This window comes from Talpa occidentalis, unplaced genomic scaffold (genome assembly GCF_014898055.3).
Source record: "Talpa occidentalis isolate TD23 unplaced genomic scaffold, MPIMG_talOcc4v2.1 talOcc4.9, whole genome shotgun sequence".
In the NCBI taxonomy this organism is placed as follows: domain Eukaryota; kingdom Metazoa; phylum Chordata; class Mammalia; order Eulipotyphla; family Talpidae; genus Talpa; species Talpa occidentalis.
In genome coordinates, this window is record NW_023605305.1 from 24,487,095 (window position 1) to 24,505,128 (window position 18,034).

At 37.1% G+C, this 18,034-nt stretch overlaps 1 protein-coding gene and 1 pseudogene across 1 annotated transcript in view; one reads left to right on the top strand and one right to left on the bottom strand.

The window, feature by feature from the left end:
• The window catches only part of RLF (RLF zinc finger), a 66,620-nt gene that overhangs the window by 8,318 nt on the left and 40,268 nt on the right, over positions 1-18,034 (top strand). The gene's annotated exons all lie outside the window — the stretch shown is intronic.
• On the bottom strand, positions 8,887-9,332 carry LOC119235813 (U1 small nuclear ribonucleoprotein C-like; annotated as a pseudogene).

Genomic DNA, 18,034 nt, shown 5'->3' on the forward strand with positions numbered 1-18,034 from the left:
TGCTCCCCGCTCTGGCTCTGGTGAATTCTCTCACCCTCCCGTGCTTCTGTCTGTACCCAATGCTTGCATAAATAAATAAATAAATCTTAAAAAATAAATAAACAAATAAATAAAAAAAGAAAAAGATGAGAACTGTCACACACACCCTTTATATGTCAGTAGTACATTTTCCTAGGTGGTTAACAGTTTGGTAATGTATACTTATCTATATGGTACGTATGTATATATCTACTATTTTTAGAAAAATAGTGTCAAATATATGCTAAAAGTTCCTCATTTCACTTAATATTTTGTAGACTTGTTTCCTTGTGGAATACACCCATATTTATTGCATTAAAAAACACCCACATAGCATTACATTGAAAATTGCATTTATTTTAAATTCTCTGTATAATATAACTTTTAAGATTTTAAACTATAAAAGCAGTGCATAAAGCAGAATATATATATTGCTACAGAAATTTTTGTGTTTTAAAGATTTATTTATTTACACAAGCCAGAGACGCGTGAGGGTGAGAGAATTCACCAGAGACAGAGCAGGGAGCAGAACAGGCAGAAGGACCGAAATACACTGCTGAGGGGAGCAGCAGGTGAGACAGGAGAGGTCTGCCATGCCATGTGGGAATCTCCCTGGCTGGCCGGAATTCGAACTGGCTCTGCAAAGGCTGCGGACAGCTGCACAGCGCTGCACTCAACCTGCTGCGCCAATGGGGAGGCCCTACAGAAATGTTTAAGGGAAAAATGAGTTCCCCTTTGCCTTCAGTCCCTCTTGTCGCTCCCCAGAGGAGTTAACAATTTTTTGTATATTCTTAAAAAGTAAAATAGGACCTCCCCGGTGGCGCAGCGGTTGAGCACTGGGTTGCAAAGCTGCCCGTGGCCTCTGTGGCACCTGTTCGATCCCTGGCTGCTCCAGCCACAGGAGGAGGGTGGGTCCCACATGGCGCGCAGACCTCTCCTGCTGCCCGCTGCTCCCCTCAGCAGTGTACTTCGGTCCTTCTGCCTGCTCTGCTCCCCGCTCTGGCTCTGGTGAATTCTCTCACCCTCCCGCGCTTCTGACTGTACCCAGTGCTTGTATGTATGTATGTATAAATAAATAAATAAATAAACAAACAAACTTGCAAAAACAAAGTAAAATACACTCTCCTACAATTTGCTTTTAGTTTAATATATTGAGGATAAGTTTATCAATACATGTTGAGCATGAACCATACTTAAACCATTTGTTCTTTTTTGTCATAACAAATAATGTTGCATTGGTTCTTAATAGCTGTAGCATAAATTCCTTTAATTGAAATTGTTACATTAAAAGGAAAGTTTATTTTAAATTTTGATGAATACTGGCTTATAAAAAGTTGTATACTTTCAGCAATATGTTTGGGAGATCTTGTCCTTACTATTCTCATTTTTTTTTTAACTTATTTATGCATATAAGAACTGGGGTACAGGCCAGAGATGGGGGGGGTGAGAGGATTCACCAGAGACAGAGTGGGGAACAGAACAGGCAGATTGACTGAAATACACTGCTGAGGGGAGCAGCAGCAGGTGAGTCAAGAGAGGTCTGCTGCGCCATGTGGGTCACCTCCCTGGCCGGGGATTGGACTCATGCTGCAGTGGCTGGGGGTAGCTTCATAGGTTGCATCTTAACCCCTTGCACCACCCGGGAGGCCCTGCTATTCTCATGTTATTAAAATTTTTAGTTTGCCAATCTGATAATAAAAATTGTTAGTCACTCTTACATTAATTTATATTTTAATAGCAGTTTGAGTAATTTTTCATTTGTCTTAGAAATTTAAATTTTTCCTGTGGTTTGTTTTTACTTTTTAAACCTTGCCTGTATTTTAAAATGTTACTAGTTTATAGTCATTAAAATTCTGTTTCTAATCATTGAGCACTTGTATGTAACCCTGAGATTCTCTGCTGCATTGAGGTTCTCAGGAAGCAGAACATGTAGAGAGTTGGTTGTAGCCTGACCTGAAGCTATTGAGATGTATGATATAATTTAGTGATTGATTATGGCTGAGAGATTTGTCAGTGTACTCATTTCCAACATTTATTGATCTTTTATATATGCTACCAGACTCTGGGAAGACTAAATCATAGCTGAATAACTGGAAAGACCCTAGTGTTTTCCATTAGCTAATTTTTTTAAAATGTTTTCCTTACATAATTTCAAATAAAATGCCACTAAATGGATGTATAACCTGGGGCCAAATCAGTTTATTGGGAGTTTGAGTTCTGCCTGAGATGATCTTTAGGATTTGTTCTCCTCCAAAATTGTATGATTCTGTTGAAAAACATCTACTAAGTATTATTTTCCAAGTCATGGCCTAACATTTGTCTTTTGCATTCTTACTGAAATAAATGAGTATTTTAATAAGTGAAGGAATATTTAATATCTATTGTAGTTCTGATATAAATTATAAGGAAACAGAAAAATTTAAGAGGAGTGAGATTTTTGAAAACTCATTTATTGAAAGTATTAATGTTATAGTCATGCCCCCAATGGGTTATCATTTACCCCTCCAGGGTAAATGCCCATCCCAATGGAAGCCATTCTGATTTGAACTAATAGTGTTTACATTAGTTGTTATGTTCACTGCTTTTTCTTGACTTTTTTCTTTGTAGTGAAATACGGATTTCAGTATTTGAAGGCCTTCGTAAATGAAAATGTTAAATCTAGAGCCCATAGATTCCATAAAACTCTTAACAGTAATTGTGGAGAAAACATGTTTGGTTAATCTCATGTTTTACTGTCTTATGAAATAGGGAAACATATATAATGAAAGTAGATTTGAAAGACTGCACTTTTAAATCCTCAGACCACCACCGTTGACTTTAAATCTTGCCTTGTATCTTTCTATTCACTTGTAAAATTGGGGATAATAGGAAAGTGGTGTGAGGATCAAATGAAATAGTATAACACTGTCCTTAACATAGCTTTGGAAGCAGATAGGTACCCATTATGTCCATTTCTTTATTTCCTTTCTAGTCTGAGCATTATTTTAAAGACTTAATGTAGAACAGATTTCCTTCATGGCCCTATCACTTTATAGCCCATTGAAAGAAAAAAGATGTTTACAGAGCTTTTGCTAACATTTTAGATTCAGAGAGCCTGTGATGAACTTTGTAGATTGGAAGTGTAATGTACAGTGAATTTGTTACATCAAAAGAATATGGATGGCCTTTGTGGTTTATAGTGGATATAATGGATTTGACCTCTTGCAACTGACAGATCATTCTTTATAAAATATTTCTGACTCATTTGGCTATTGACTTTAACTTGGTTTATTATTAGGTTTTTTAATTATTTCATTTTATTAAACTGCATATATTAAAAGGCGATTTGAATTTGCAACACCCTGTACTGGGGGAAAAGATGGCTGTGTTTTCATAAAATCACAGACTCATGCTTGGGGGAAGAACTTTACATAGAGTTCCAAACGTTGACATAATTGCCACAAAGCAAAATTCACTGCTGTTGTATCATTGTCATCTGAGGTGAGGGCCCTTCTAAAAAACATGGTCTACACAAACAAGTGTTGGTGAGGATGTGGAAAAATCTCACACTGTTGGGAATGTAAACTAGTCTAGCCCCTATAGAAACCTCCATAAAGTATATATTAGAAAAAAATAGGTCTGCCATGCAGTAGAGCAATTCCACTCTTCGGTATCTATCCAGGAATGCCAAAACATTTAATTTGAAGGTATATATACATTCCTATAGTCATTTCATCAAAGAGGGGAGGGGACCCAGTGGACTATGGTGGACTGTGGGTGGGTGCCTTGGTAGGGAGTGTGATGCCATAATATACATTGGAACAGTTGTGAACCTGTACCTCTGAGCCATATACACTGTTGTAAATCAGCATTACCTCAATTTAAAAAATAAGTAACATGGTCTAAGCATTTCCTTTTTAAAATTTCCGTAGGTACAGTTTGATCATTATGTTGTTCTCCTTTACAGGGTTTGATTAAGTAGTGAAAGTTTGGAATTAAATCTAGTTAGTTAAATTTGTTTCAATATATAGGCATTTTTTACCCTAATCAAAGATATGTTTTTGAAAAATTATCTCAGGCCTCCCCGGTGGAACAGCGGGTTGAGTGCTGCACTGTGAAGCTGTCCACAGCCTCTGCAGCGTAGGTTCGATTCCCAGCCGGCCAGGGAGAAACCCACATGGCATGGCAGACCTCTCCTGTCTCACCCGCTGCTCCCCTCAGCAGTGTATTTCGGTCCTTCTGCCTGTTCTGCTCCCTGTTCTGTCTCTGGTGAATTCTCTCACCCTTCCGCACCTCTGACCTGTACCCCAGTTCTTGTATAAATAAATAAATCTTAAAAAAAAAAGAAAAATTATCTTAATCAAACTTTAAAAGTAAGTTAGCAAATCCTTTATAATAGTATAAAGCATGCAAAGCAAATAATTACTGCTACCTGGTGTATGCTACTATTGTGCTGATTTCTTACGTGTAGTGATGAAAAAATAGATAAGGTTCTTGCCTTCTGTGAGTTTATGATCTAGTGGAACATTGAACAACTTTTCATGTTATATTTTCTTCCGATACGTAGAGCAGTATTTGATGATCTTGTTCATTTATGCTCCTCCCAGCTAACTTGTTTTTAGATAAGAACCTAAGTAAAACAGTCCCCAGTGCTTATTATTATATTGCATTATATGATAATTTCAAAGCCTAATAAAAGTGGTTTTGATTAAGATACTTTTTTTTCCCAGTTGGCATAAATTATAAATAAATTATTTTACATGCCTTGTTTCTATAATCCACTTCATTGGTATTGAAGTGAAGGTGTGACTAAGAGTGAAGACCCTACTCATTTAAGGAATGGCAAGAATCCCTCCTAGACTGAATAAGGATTTTTGTAAGATATTTTTGGCTGGAAATGCAAAACAGTAAGTCTCCTTTGGACAACCCAGAGCCAGAAAATATTTGAGCCCAGGAGATTGTTAAAAAGAAATAGAAAATTTTTGACTGCATATATAAGACATTTGCATCAGGTGCTTACAGTGTTTTTTTTTGTTTGTTTTTGGTGGGAGGGGGGAGTGGGAGTAGAGCTAAAATGAAACACAGGTGTGATCTTTCACTTGTTTATAGCATACAAAATTTCAAATGGTGGGATTATGTGTAAATTTTACTTTTTGTGTGTATTTCAGTATTTTTCAAATGAAATTTGGACAGAAAAGAGTGCTATATATTGATATGAAAGGATATCCAAAATCTTGTTAAGACAAGTTAGAAAATCACATCTTGGGGTCTCCCTGGTAGCTCAAGGGGTTTTAAATTGCAGCACTATGAAGCTGTCCTCAGCCACTGCAACAAGAGTTCGATCCCTGGCCAGGGAGCTGACCCACATGGTGCAGCAGACCTCTCCTATCTCGCCCGCTGCTCCACTCAGCAGTGTATTTCAGTCAGTCTGCCTGTTCTGCTCCCCACTCTGTCTCTGGTGAATCCTCTCACCCCCCCCCCGCCCCACCTCTGGCCTGTACCCCAGTTTTTTTTTTTAAATTTATCTTTTTATTGAAGAAATATTGATTTTTAACACTGTATATGATCTAGAGGAATAGGTTCAGACACCTTCAGATATATGTTACCACACTACAGCCACCACCAATGCACCATAATTCTCCATCACACACCATTGGGTCACTTCCCAATTTGTTTCCCACTCATAATTCGGTTGTGATTCCCATAACTCAATCAGAACCCACTACTAATAGCCACGGTTCTACAGTCATATTTCTATGATTGTTTCTAACTATATTTCTAAGTTGTTTCCATAATTTGGCTATGTTAAATAGTGCTGCAATGAATATAAGTGCACATATCCTTTCAAGTTGGTGTTTTACATTCTTTGAATAAATACCATAGAGTTGAATTGCTACATCATAAGCTACACCTATTTTTAATATTTTCAGGAATTTCCACATTGTTTTTTTTTAATAAATTTTATTTTTATATTCCCCATACAATTGCAACCCCCTTATTTTGACCCCAATCCCTCCCCTCCCCGCTCCCCAGCCCCCATAGAGTGTCTCTGGTTCATTGGTTTTTGTTGATTTTGATTTTCACTTTCTTATAGTTATTCATTTTCCTGGTCCCTTATTTAAGTTTTCTAGATTCCTGCTATGAGTGAGACCATCCGGTATTTTTCTTTTTCTTTCTGGCTTATTTCGCTGAGCATGATCTCTTCCAGCGCCATCCATGTTGCTGCAAATTGCATGTGTTTATCTTTTTTGAATGCTGAGTAATATTCCATGGTGTATATGTACCACATCTTCTTGATCCAGTCATCTATTTTTGGGCATTTGGGTTGTTTCCAAAGCTTAGCTATTGTAAACAGTGCTGCTATAAACATAGGGGTGCAGGTGTTCTTTGGAATTGATGTTTCTGTGTCCTTTGGGTAAATATCTAGGAGTGGAATTACTGGATCATATGGAAGCTCTATGTTTAGTAGGTCAAGAAATCTCCACACAGCTCTCCATAGTGGTTGGACCAGTTTGCACTCCCACCAACAGTGCAGGAGAGTTCCTTTTTCTCCACAACCTCGCCAACATTTGTTGTTGCTAGTTTTTTTAATATGTGCCATTTTCACTGGTGTAAGATGGTATCTCGTGGTAGTTTTGATTTGCATTTCCCTGATTACAAGTGATGTTGAACATTTTTTCATATGCCTGTTGGCCATTTGCATTTCCTCTTCAGAGAAATTTCTTTTTAGCTCTTCTGCCCATTTTTTGACTGGATTATTTTCTTTGTTGTTGTTGAGTCTCATCAGCTCTTTGCAGATTTTTGTGATCAGTCCTTTATCGTTAGTGTTGTGTGCAAAAATGTTCTCCCAGTCGGTGGGGTTTCTCTTTGTTTTTGTTACTGTCTCTTTTGCTGTGCAGAAGCTCTTTAATTTGATGTAGTCCCAGCTGTTTATCTTTGCCTTCACTATCACTGCTTTGGGTGATGTGTCTGTAAAGATGTCTTTGATGTGCATATCACGTAGTGTTTTGCCTTTATTTCCTTCTACGTATTTTATGGTTTCAGGTCTTATGTCTAGTTCTTTAATCCATTTTGAGTTGATTTTTGTGTATGGTGTGAGGTAGTGGTCAAGCTTCATTCTTTTGCATGTAGCGACCCAGTTTTCCCAGCACCATTTATTGAACAAACTTTCAATGCATCATCTTTGCTCCTTTGTCAAAGATTAACTAGGACCATAAATCTGTGGGTTTATTTCTGGATTTTCTATTCGATTCCATTGGTCTGTGTGTCTGTTCTTGTTGCAATACCATGCAGTTTGATGATTATGGCTTTGTAGTATAGTTTGAAGTCTAGGCGTGTGATGCCTCCATTCCCTTCTTTTTTTTTTTTTCAGGAGAGCTTTTGCTATTCGGGTGTACCCCAGTTCTTATATGCATAAATCTTTTTTTAAAAAAAAATCACATCCTAGTTTATAAAGCAGTATATGGAAAACATTTTTTCTATATCTATAAATATAACTTGATATTTATAGTACTGAATATTATTTATTACATTTCAGTAAAAAAAATGGGATATTTACTTTAGTTTTTTGGTATGATTTATATTTACATGTCACCCCTTTATTTTTAAAGATTTATTTATTTATGCATAAGAACTGAGTATAGGCCAGAGTGCGAGGGGGGAGGTGAGAGGATTCACCAGAGACAGAATGGGGAGCAAAACAGGCAGAGCTACTGAAATACGCTGTTGAGGGGAGCAGCAGGCTAGACAGGAGAGGGTCTGCTGCACCATGTTGGGTCATCTCCCTGGCCGGGGATTGAACTTATGCCATAGTGGCTGGTGAGAGCTTGGTAGTGCTGAGACTTTAACCCGTTTCAGTACTTGTCTTTACTTTCCTCTGTTTCCTAGCCCTTTTTCATTTTTTTATTCTTATTTTACTCTGCAGTAGCTTTCTGAAGGAGGTCTCTCCTCTCTGTTAATTTCTTTGGGTATAGGAATCTAAGTTGAAAATCAGTTTTGCTCAGAACTTTGAAGGGTATGTAACTTAAAAAAAAATTAAAAAACAAACTAACATACAAAGTAGTAAAGAATGTATAAAAATGAATACAACCTAAAAAATAAAATGATTAAAGCTACATATATATTCTTTCACAGATATTATCTCCCACCACTATCCTGATTTTGGTATTTAATCATCCCCCTGTATATCTTCAACAAAGGATTCATGTCTACAATAGAGTTTCATAAAAAGTATTTTTAGAAAGACAAATAACCAAATTGAACAAAAATTTAAAAAAAAATTCACAGGTGAGAAAAACTGTATGACAATAAATAGAAAGCTAAAAACTGCTCCTCACAAGTAAGCAAGAAAACAATTTTAAAGTACAATAACACAGTGCCATCCACCAGAATGGCTAAAATTAAACCGCTTACTTTTAACTGTTGTCAAGAAAGTGATACAATGGGAACTATACTTTTTAATCATATTCTTTAATAATTTTGTACATTTTTGGCCCAATTGTCTTTAAGAATAAAAGCTTTTTTGAGGTAAAATTGACATACAATGAACTGCTTATATTTAAAAATGTATAATCTTATAAACTTTAGCATATATGTATACCTATGAAATTGTTATAATCAAGATAAATATATCTATCCCCCTGTAAGTTTCTTTCTCCCATTTGTATTTCTTCTTTAAAATAAAGTCAAAGGGTTTAGAGTTTTATTTTCAAATTTCACAATACAAATAAATGAACTTTGAGTTTTTTTCCTTTTGTGTTACTTAGGTCCTTCCAAAACTATTCTGGAAGGAGGACTGAATCTACTTGCTGTGAGAAAACAGCCAGAGTCATAGCACCGTGATCTCCTGGTAGAACAAGTAATATAAAGCTAATAGAGGCTCTCCTCTCCTTAAGTGTCTGGTTGAGTCATTCTTTGCCAAGTGGGCACCATCATGATGGGCAGGAGGTCTCATTGGTGGGGCCAGGCATTGTTGGTATGTGGCCTCCCATAGTTGGCCTCGTTTCAAGAGCAGGACCTATTGGCATAATCCCAGGAGGAGGGAAGCCCATCATTGGTATCATGGGAGGACCTCCCATATGTGGTGCTAGGATCAAACCTGGGAGACTGGGAGGAGGTGGGAACATTGCCCCCAAAGGAGGAGGAGCAAAGATTGGAGTAGGAGGAAGCTTTCCTTGTTGAAATGCAGCAGTTTTGTCAGTCAGATGAACTTGTCTTCCATCCATTTCTGATAGTCTTTTACATTCTCATTGTATTTCTTACCACTGCAATGTGTCTTTCCCACAGAGAGTCATGGTGAGGTATGTATCACACTAGTCACAATAAAACTTAGGCATGTTGCTCTACAGGCCATTGGTTACCCTGTTACCTGTTTCCTCTTTCTTACCTCCTCAGCATCTGTTTCCATCCTTACTCAACTGTTCATCTAGTTCTTTCTTTTTAGATTAGATTGCATATTTGGATTTTTATATAAATAAAATTAGTCTTTTATTTCATCTAGTATAATTATTTTGATATTCATGTTATTGTATAAGTCAATTCCTTTTATTGTTCAGTATTCATTGTATGACTATCATGATTTGTTTAATCTCATGGATATTGATATTTAGCTTGTTTCTAGCTTTTGAATATTACAAATTAAGTTGCTTTGAATATTTGTATGTAAGAAGTTATTGTGTGGCTAAATGCTTTCTCTTTCTCTTGGGTAAACGCCTAGATGGAATGACTGGGTCACACCACAGTACTTTTGGAGTAGCTATATCATTTTACATCACTAAAAGACCATATATGAGAGAGTTCTAGTTTTCCACCTCCTGGAGAACACTTGGTATGACTGGTCATTTTGATTTTAACCATTCTAAAATTAGTGGTAGCTCATTGTGATGCTACTCTGCATTTCCCTAGGGACTTACTGTGTTGAGTATCTTTTCATGTATTTATTTGCCATTTTTATATCTTTTGTAAAGTCTTTTTTCATATCTTTCCCCCATTTTTAAACAGTTGGATTGTTTTCTTATTGTTGAGTTTTGAAAGGTGTATTTGTGTGTGTTTCTAGACACAGAGACATACTCTTCAAGCCCTTTATAATATGTTCCCTTTTTAAAATGTTAAAGCATGTGTGGAAAAGGGTGGACAGACTGGATGAAGATTCGTATCACTTATGAGTTATACATATTCTGCTGCCGGTTCACTTGGGACTCTGAAGGGAACACCATTGACCATGACACAGAGTCCATTGTGGTGATGTGGGCATGCAGAAAGGCTGAGCACGCCCACTACCAGCTTGTAGAGAGCAAATTATAAGGATGAACTAAGGAAAACAGATGATAGATGTTAATATATATTATGTGTTCTGTGATGACATCATGTGAGTTGCTATCAAGAATTTCCAGGAAAAAATGCATGAGACATTAGCAGGGGAAAAAAGATCCTACATAAATCTGTAGGCACAATCAATCCATGGTTAATTTCTGTTGATCGGTTCTATAACCTTAAAATGATGGCGTCAGAGGAAATAGGTGATTCATTGTAAAGCTGTTCTCTTAGTCTGTGGCTTTGTCTTTTTATTCTCTTAACAGTGTCTATTGAAAAATGCAAGTTCTTAATTTTGATAAAGTTCAATTTATCAACTTTTTCTCTTATGATTGTTTTTCATGTTACATTTAAGAAATCAGCTTATCCCAAGACCACAAAGATTTTCTGTTTTCTTTCTAGAAATTTTATTGTTTTAAGTTTTAGCTTTAGATCTATGATCCATTTGGAGTTAACTTTTATGTATTATGTGAAGGAGTGATGGATGGGAGTTCATATGCATGTGTTTGTATATATGTATATGTAGACATACATATGAAGATCTAAATATTCCAGCATCATTTGTTGAAAACACTGCTTTTCCATTGAATTGAGAAATTGCCTTTGCACCCTTATTGAAATTCAATTAGACATATGTATGTGGGTCAGTTTCTGGACTGTTCTGTTCCATTGATCTATTTGTCTGCCCTGATGCCATTACCACACTCTTGTGTTGCTTTTTCAAATGGAAAATGTAATATTATGAAAGCTATATTGCATATAGAGATAGGAAGTAGTATAATAGAATGGTGATTGCCAGGGACTAGAGAGAGGGAAGAATGGGGGGTTGTTTAATGGATTCAGTGTCAGTTTTTACAAGAGGAAGAGTTCTGTGGATGGAGATTGGTGATAAGAGGACAATGTAAATATACTTAAATTCTGAAAAAAAAAGTTAAGATGGGGCCTCCATGGGAGTGCAGGGGTTAAAAATCTCAGGGCTGTCAAACTGTCATCAGCCACTGCAACATGAGTTCAATCCCCAGCCGGGGAACTGACCCACATGGCATAGCTGACCTCTCTTGTCTCACCCGCTGCTCCCTCAGCAGTGTATTTCAGTAGATCTTCCTGTTATGCTCTGTCTCTGGTGAACCCTCTCACCCCCCCACCCCGCACCTCTAGCCTATACACCAGTTCTTATATGCATAAATAAATATATCTTTTTTTAAAAGGATTAAGATAGTAAAATGTTTTTAACCACAATTTTTTAAAAACTATGCTACATAATAGTGCCAGAAAAATCAAGACTCATAGGTTAATTGGCAAGTGATGGGGGTAGACATTTGAATGCATAAACAAAAGCTGTGTTATTTTCATTCCCTTACACAGCTGCCTTAGAATTATAATACATTTCCCAGTGTAATAGAGCTTGGATTTTAAAATAGTGACTTAACTAAAGCAGAGATGGGGGAATATTTGAATTTATCCTTTTCTCACTTGGCAGTCTTCCCATTGCACATATACCCACCTGTTGAAATTTTTTAATCTACAAATGTTGAGACATAAAGCAGCCCTTTTTTGGTAGTAAAATAGGCATACCATAAAATTTACCGTTTTAAGTATATGGTTCAGTGGCATTAAGTATATTCCAATGTTGTGCAACCACCATTCATTTTCAGAACCTTTTCATTTTCCCAGGCTAAAATTTGAATCCATTTGACACTAATCCCCTATTCCTCCTTATTCTTAGCCTCTGGCAACCACATTTCTACTTTCTGTCTCTATGAATGTGACTATAATAAACTCTTTGTATGATATCCCTTGTCAGTAGAATCAACACATTATTTGTCCCTGTAATTTGCTTATTTCTGTTAGCATAATAGCTTTAAGATTCATCCATGTTGTAGCTTGTGTCAGATTTCCTTTTTTAAGATTGAATAATATTCCGCTGTGTATTTATACCACAGGTTGTTTATACATTCATCTGTTGATGGATTCTTGGGTTATTTCCACATTTTGACTATTATGTACAAATATCTCAAAGTGTCTGTTTCCAGTTATTTTGGGAATATATCCAGCAATGGAATTACTGGTACCCATTCTCTTTAATTTTTGGAAGAACCACCATACCATTTTCTATAGGAATATTATCATTTATATGCCAACCAGCAATGCAAAGGGATTCCAGATTCTCTATCTACATCCTCCCCAACACTTATGATCTTTTTTTTTTTTTTTATTAATATAGTAGTCGTCCTACTGGGCATGAAGTACCCCCCCTTTTTTTTTAAAGATTTATTTATTTATTTATTTATGCAAGCATTGGGTACAGTCAGAAGCGCGGATGGGTGAGAGAATTCACCAGAGCCAGAGTGGAGAGCAGAGCAGGCAGAAGGACCAAAGTACACTGCTGAGGGGAGCAGCGGGTGGCAGGAGAGGTCTGCGCACCATGTGGGATCCTCCTCCGGTGGCCGGGGAGCAGCCGGAGATCGAACCGGCACTGCAGAAGCTGCTGGCAGCTTCATAACCCAGCACTCAACCACTGTGCCACCGGGGAGGCCCTGAAGTACCCCCCTTTTTAATTGGGTTGTTTTGTTTTGAGTTTTAAGGCTTCTTTATATATTATGGATATTCTTTAACATACATGATTTGCAATATGTTCTTTCTGTGGGTTGCCTTTACTATGCTGATAGAGACCTTTGTCATACAAAAGTTTTAAATTTTAATATAGTCCAATTTTTATCTGTTTTTACTTTTATTGCCTTTGCATTTTGAGTTAAATTTTGTATATGATGTAAGATAAGAATCTAATTCATCCTTTTACATACTGATATCCAATTTTCCAAACAACTTTTGTTGAAAAGGCTGTCCTTTCCCCCACTAAATGGTCTTGGCACACTAATGGAAAATCACTGACCATATATGTGAGGGTTTTATTTCTGGCCTCTGTATTCCATTCCATATGTCTACGTCTCTCTCTTTATGCCAGTACATATTGCTTGAATTACTGAAGCTTTATCATACAATTTAAAGTTACGAAGTGTGAGAGCCACAATTTACTTCTTTTTCAAGATTGTTTTGGCAAGTCAGGGTCTCTTGAGAATTCCCCTGTCAATTTTAGAATGGATTTTTCTATTTCTGCCAAAAGTCACTGGTATTTAGATAGGGATTTTATTAATCTGCAGATTGCTTTGGATAATATGACATCTTATTAAGTCATCCTCTTCATTAACATGTTTGCATCATGTTTGTCCTCAGTATGTCTTTGTTCATTTAGGTAGTTTTTGATTTCTCTCAGCAAGGTTTTGTAGTTTTCACTGTGCAAGTCTTTCACTTCCTTGATGTTTATTCCCGACAATATTTTTGGTGCTATTGTATCAGAAATAGTTAACTTCCTTTTCAGATTGTTCGTGCATAAAAACACAACTGATTTTTTGTAACCTGCAACTTTGCCGAATTTGGTTTTTTCCCTGGTGAAATCTTTAGCGTTTTCTGCATATGAAATTTCATCTATATAAACAGTGATACTTTTACTTCTATCCAGTTTGGACGCCTTTTATTTTCTTTTTCTAGACCAATTGCTCTCACAAGAATTTCCTGTATAAGTTGAGTAGATGTAATGAAAGTGGGCATCCTTGTTCCTAATCTTTTTTTTTTTTTTTAAAGATTTTTTATTTATACAAGAGCTGGGATACAAGCCAGAGGTACGGAAGGGTGAGAAGATTCACCAGAGACAGCGTGGGGAGCAGAACAGGCAGAGGTACTGAAGACACTGCTGAGGGTGGCAGTGGGCGAGACAGAAAAGGTTTGCCACGCCATGTGGGTTTCTCCCTGGCCTGCTGCAAATTGAACTGGCGCTGCAGAGGCTGCGGACAGCTTCACAGTGCTGTGCTCAACCCACTGCACCACCCGGGAGGCCCCCTTGTTTCTAATCTTAAAGGAAAAGCTTTCAGGGCCTCCCTGGTGGCGCAGCGGGTTGACCACAGAGCTGTGAAGTTGTCCACAGCCTCTGCAACGCTGGTTCAATTCCCGGCCGGCCAGGGAGACACCCACATGGCACAGCAAACCTCTCCTGTCTCTCCCACTGCTCCCCTCAGCAGTGTTTTCAGTCCCTCTGCCTGTTCTGCTCCCCGCTGTCTCTGGTGAATTCTCTCACCCTCCCGTACTTCTCGCCTGTATCCCAATTCTTGTATAAATAAAAAATCTTTAAAAAAAAAAGGAAAAGCTTTCAGTCTTTCACCATTGAGTATAATGTTAGGTGTGGGTTTTTCATGGTGTTTAATGTGTTGAGGTAGTTTTCTTCTATTCCTTAGTTTGTTGAGTGTTTCTTGTTATTTTTCTTTTTTCATTTTTGGGTGTTGACTTCGCCAAGTGCCTTTTCTACATCAGTTGAAATAGTATTCGTGTGAGGTTCCCCTCCCCTTTTCTGTATTAATGGGGCATATTACATTTATTTGTCTATATGCTGAACCAACCTTGCATTCCAGGAATAAATCTAGCAGGTCATGTTGTATAATCTGTTTCAATATGCTGTTGAATTCCACTTGAGAGTATTTTACTGGTGTTTTTGTAATAGTTTTTGTTCATAAGAGATATTGGTCTGTAGTCTTTGACATTGGTATCAGGGTATTGCTGACCTCAGAATGTGTTGGGAAATGCTCTCTTGGTTTTGGAAGATTGAAATTAACTATTGATGCTATTCACATCTGAGCTCTCTTCCTTACTGTTATTAATAACTCAGATGATGATACTATACAAGTGTTACAATAATTAAATTTTACATTTATATCATAAAAGAAATGCATGAAAAAATTATTCAAACATGACAGTAAAGAAAGGATTGTAAATTATATACACAAGGTATTGTATTTCTTCTATCCAGCTGAGCATCAAAAATTGTAGTTAGGTTGTAATACATAATAATTGTGACAGCTCTTTAGTTCTTCATTATCTTACATTAATAATAGGAATGTAAATTGGAACAAATGTGGAACAGAATTTGGCTCTATGAAACCTTAAAAATTATGCATCCTTTCATTCAACAATTCTATTTATAGGACATTATTCTAGGAAAGTTGTCATGGATACTTGGAAAAAGTTAGGCTGGGGGACACTGTTAACATATATAAATAGTTATTAATCATAATGTCCAGAAATAGAGAGTTGGGGCTGAATTATTATACACACACTAGATACGCAACTATAAAACCCTGATATTGAAGACAATTTGAAGTAATTTGAAGACAATTTGAAGTACAGTGTGTAATATAATTCTATAAAACTGATTCTAATTTAGGCTTATAAGCTTCTCAAATTTACTGTTTCCGATTAACAGTGGTCCATTTCCGGGTGGTAGTAGATTATTGAAATTTTTTTTTACTTTTCTATCTCCCTGACTTTTACATAATAAATGATAATACTTTTATGACAAATCTACAAAAGGTGTTTTTTAAATATGAAAATGAAATAAAAACATAGCTAAATTCCATGACAGAATCAGTATCTAAAAATAATCATAGGGGCCCTCCCCGGTGGCGCAGCGGTTGAGCGCTCGGATACTAAGCTGCCCACAGCCTCTGCAGCGCCGGTTCGAACCCTGGCTGCTCCCCGGCCACCAGAGGAGGGTCCCACATGGCGCGCAGACCTCTCCTGCCACCCGCTGCTCCCCTCAGCAGTGTACTTCAGTCCTTCTGCCTGCTCTGCTCCCTGCTCTGGCTCTGGTGAATTCTCTCACTCTCCCGTGCTTCTGACTGTACCCAGTGCTTGAATGAATGAATGAATGAATGAATGAATGAATAAATCTTTTAAAAAATAAAAATACAAATAATCATAGGCTTGAATGATGGACCGAATCCAGTGAAATTTAATCAGGATAGGTGAATAGGTAGGTAGAAAAAGTAATAAATAAGTATATTTCTGGGTTTAGTAAGACAACTGTAATCAATAAAGTAAGTGCAGGGTTAGGATTGCCTAATAGTAACATATGTAAAAAGACTTAATTTTTTAAATTTTGTCTAGACATTATATGCTTTTCCTCATTGCATTTGCCCTCACACCCAACTTAGTATCTTCACGGTATACCTCTGGTACACTCACCAACTGACTTTTTTTTTTTGATGATGGATTTTTTTTTTTTAATAATAAATTTTATTTTTATATTCCCCATACAATTGCAACCCCCCCATTCTGATCCCAATCCCTCCCCTCCTGCCCCCCACCCCCCCAAAAGTGTCTCTGTTTCATAGTTTTTTGTTGATTCTGATTTTCACTTTCTTATAGTTATTCATTTTCCTGGTCCCTCATTTAAGTTTTCTAGATTCCTGCTATGAGTGAGACCATCCGGTATTTTTCTTTTTCTTTTTGGCTTATTTCGCTGAGCATGATCCCTTCCAGCGCCATCCATGTTGCTGCAAATTGCATGTGTTTATCTTTTTTGAATGCTGAGTAATATTCCATGGTGTATATGTACCACATCTTCTTGATCCAATCATCTATTTTTGGGCATTTGGGTTGTTTCCAAAGCTTAGCTATTGTAAACAGTGCTGCTATAAACATAGGGGTGCAGGTGTTCTTTGGAATGGATGTTTCTGTGTCCTTTGGGTAAATACCTAGGAGTGGAATTGCTGGATCATATGGAAGCTCTATGTTTAGTAGGTCAAGAAATCTCCACACAGCTCTCCATAGTGGTTGGACCAGTTTGCACTCCCACCAACAGTGCAGAAGAGTTCCTTTTTCTCCACACCCTCGCCAACATTTGTTGTTGCTAGTTTTTTTAATATGTGCCATTCTCACTGGTGTGAGATGGTATCTCATGGTAGTTTTGATTTGCATTTCCCTGATTACAAGTGATGTTGAACATTTTTTCATATGCCTGTTGGCCATTTACATTTCTTCTTCAGAGAAGTTTCTTTTTAGCTCTTCTGCCCATTTTTTGACTGGATTATTTTCTTTGTTGTTGAACACTCACCAACTGACTTTTAAGTCTCATCAGCATTTGCCACGGATTCTGACTTTAAGTTGCTCTCTGTTTGGAGTCCTCCTGTCACCCTATTTTTGCATTCTCAAACTTCACTCTCCAGAAATCCCGCTCAAACGCTGCTGTCTGCTAGACATCTGTCTTAGTGCAGTCACATCACAGATTTTTTTCATTCTGGGAAATACATGTCTTAAAATCAATATAAGATTTCTTGTTTTATGAACAAAATTTGAAATAATACCAGGCAGTAGCTGTTCCAGATCTGACATATAGCTGCATTTTCATTTTCTCATTCTGATACACAGCCTTTTCGGATATGGTAACACAGCGGTTGCTTTTTCCTCTGCCACCAGCCAGCCCACATTCATTTTAATTTCATCTTTTAATGCAGGGGGGGCAGCTCCCTTCCTCAAAGGACCAGTTATTTTAGGAGTTGCAGCCCCTAAAGTCTGTCACATCTCTGCTTCTACAGCCAGTTAATCCATAAATTAGCGTGCCAGTGTTTAATAAAACTGGACACAGAATTAAATTTCACATAATTTTTCATTATCCCATAAACAACTGATTTTTTGCCAGCATTTAAAATACCACCTTATGTCATACAAAAACAGGTGGTAGCAGAGGCCAGTTTGCTAACCCCTTGCTCGAAGTCTAGCATAAGCAATCCAGTTAATGTCTAGATTTCTCTAGAACTTGCTTCTACTTGTTTTATGATAAATAAACTCAGAACAATACTTTGCTTCCAACTGTATTATCCACTTTTTATTGTTTCAG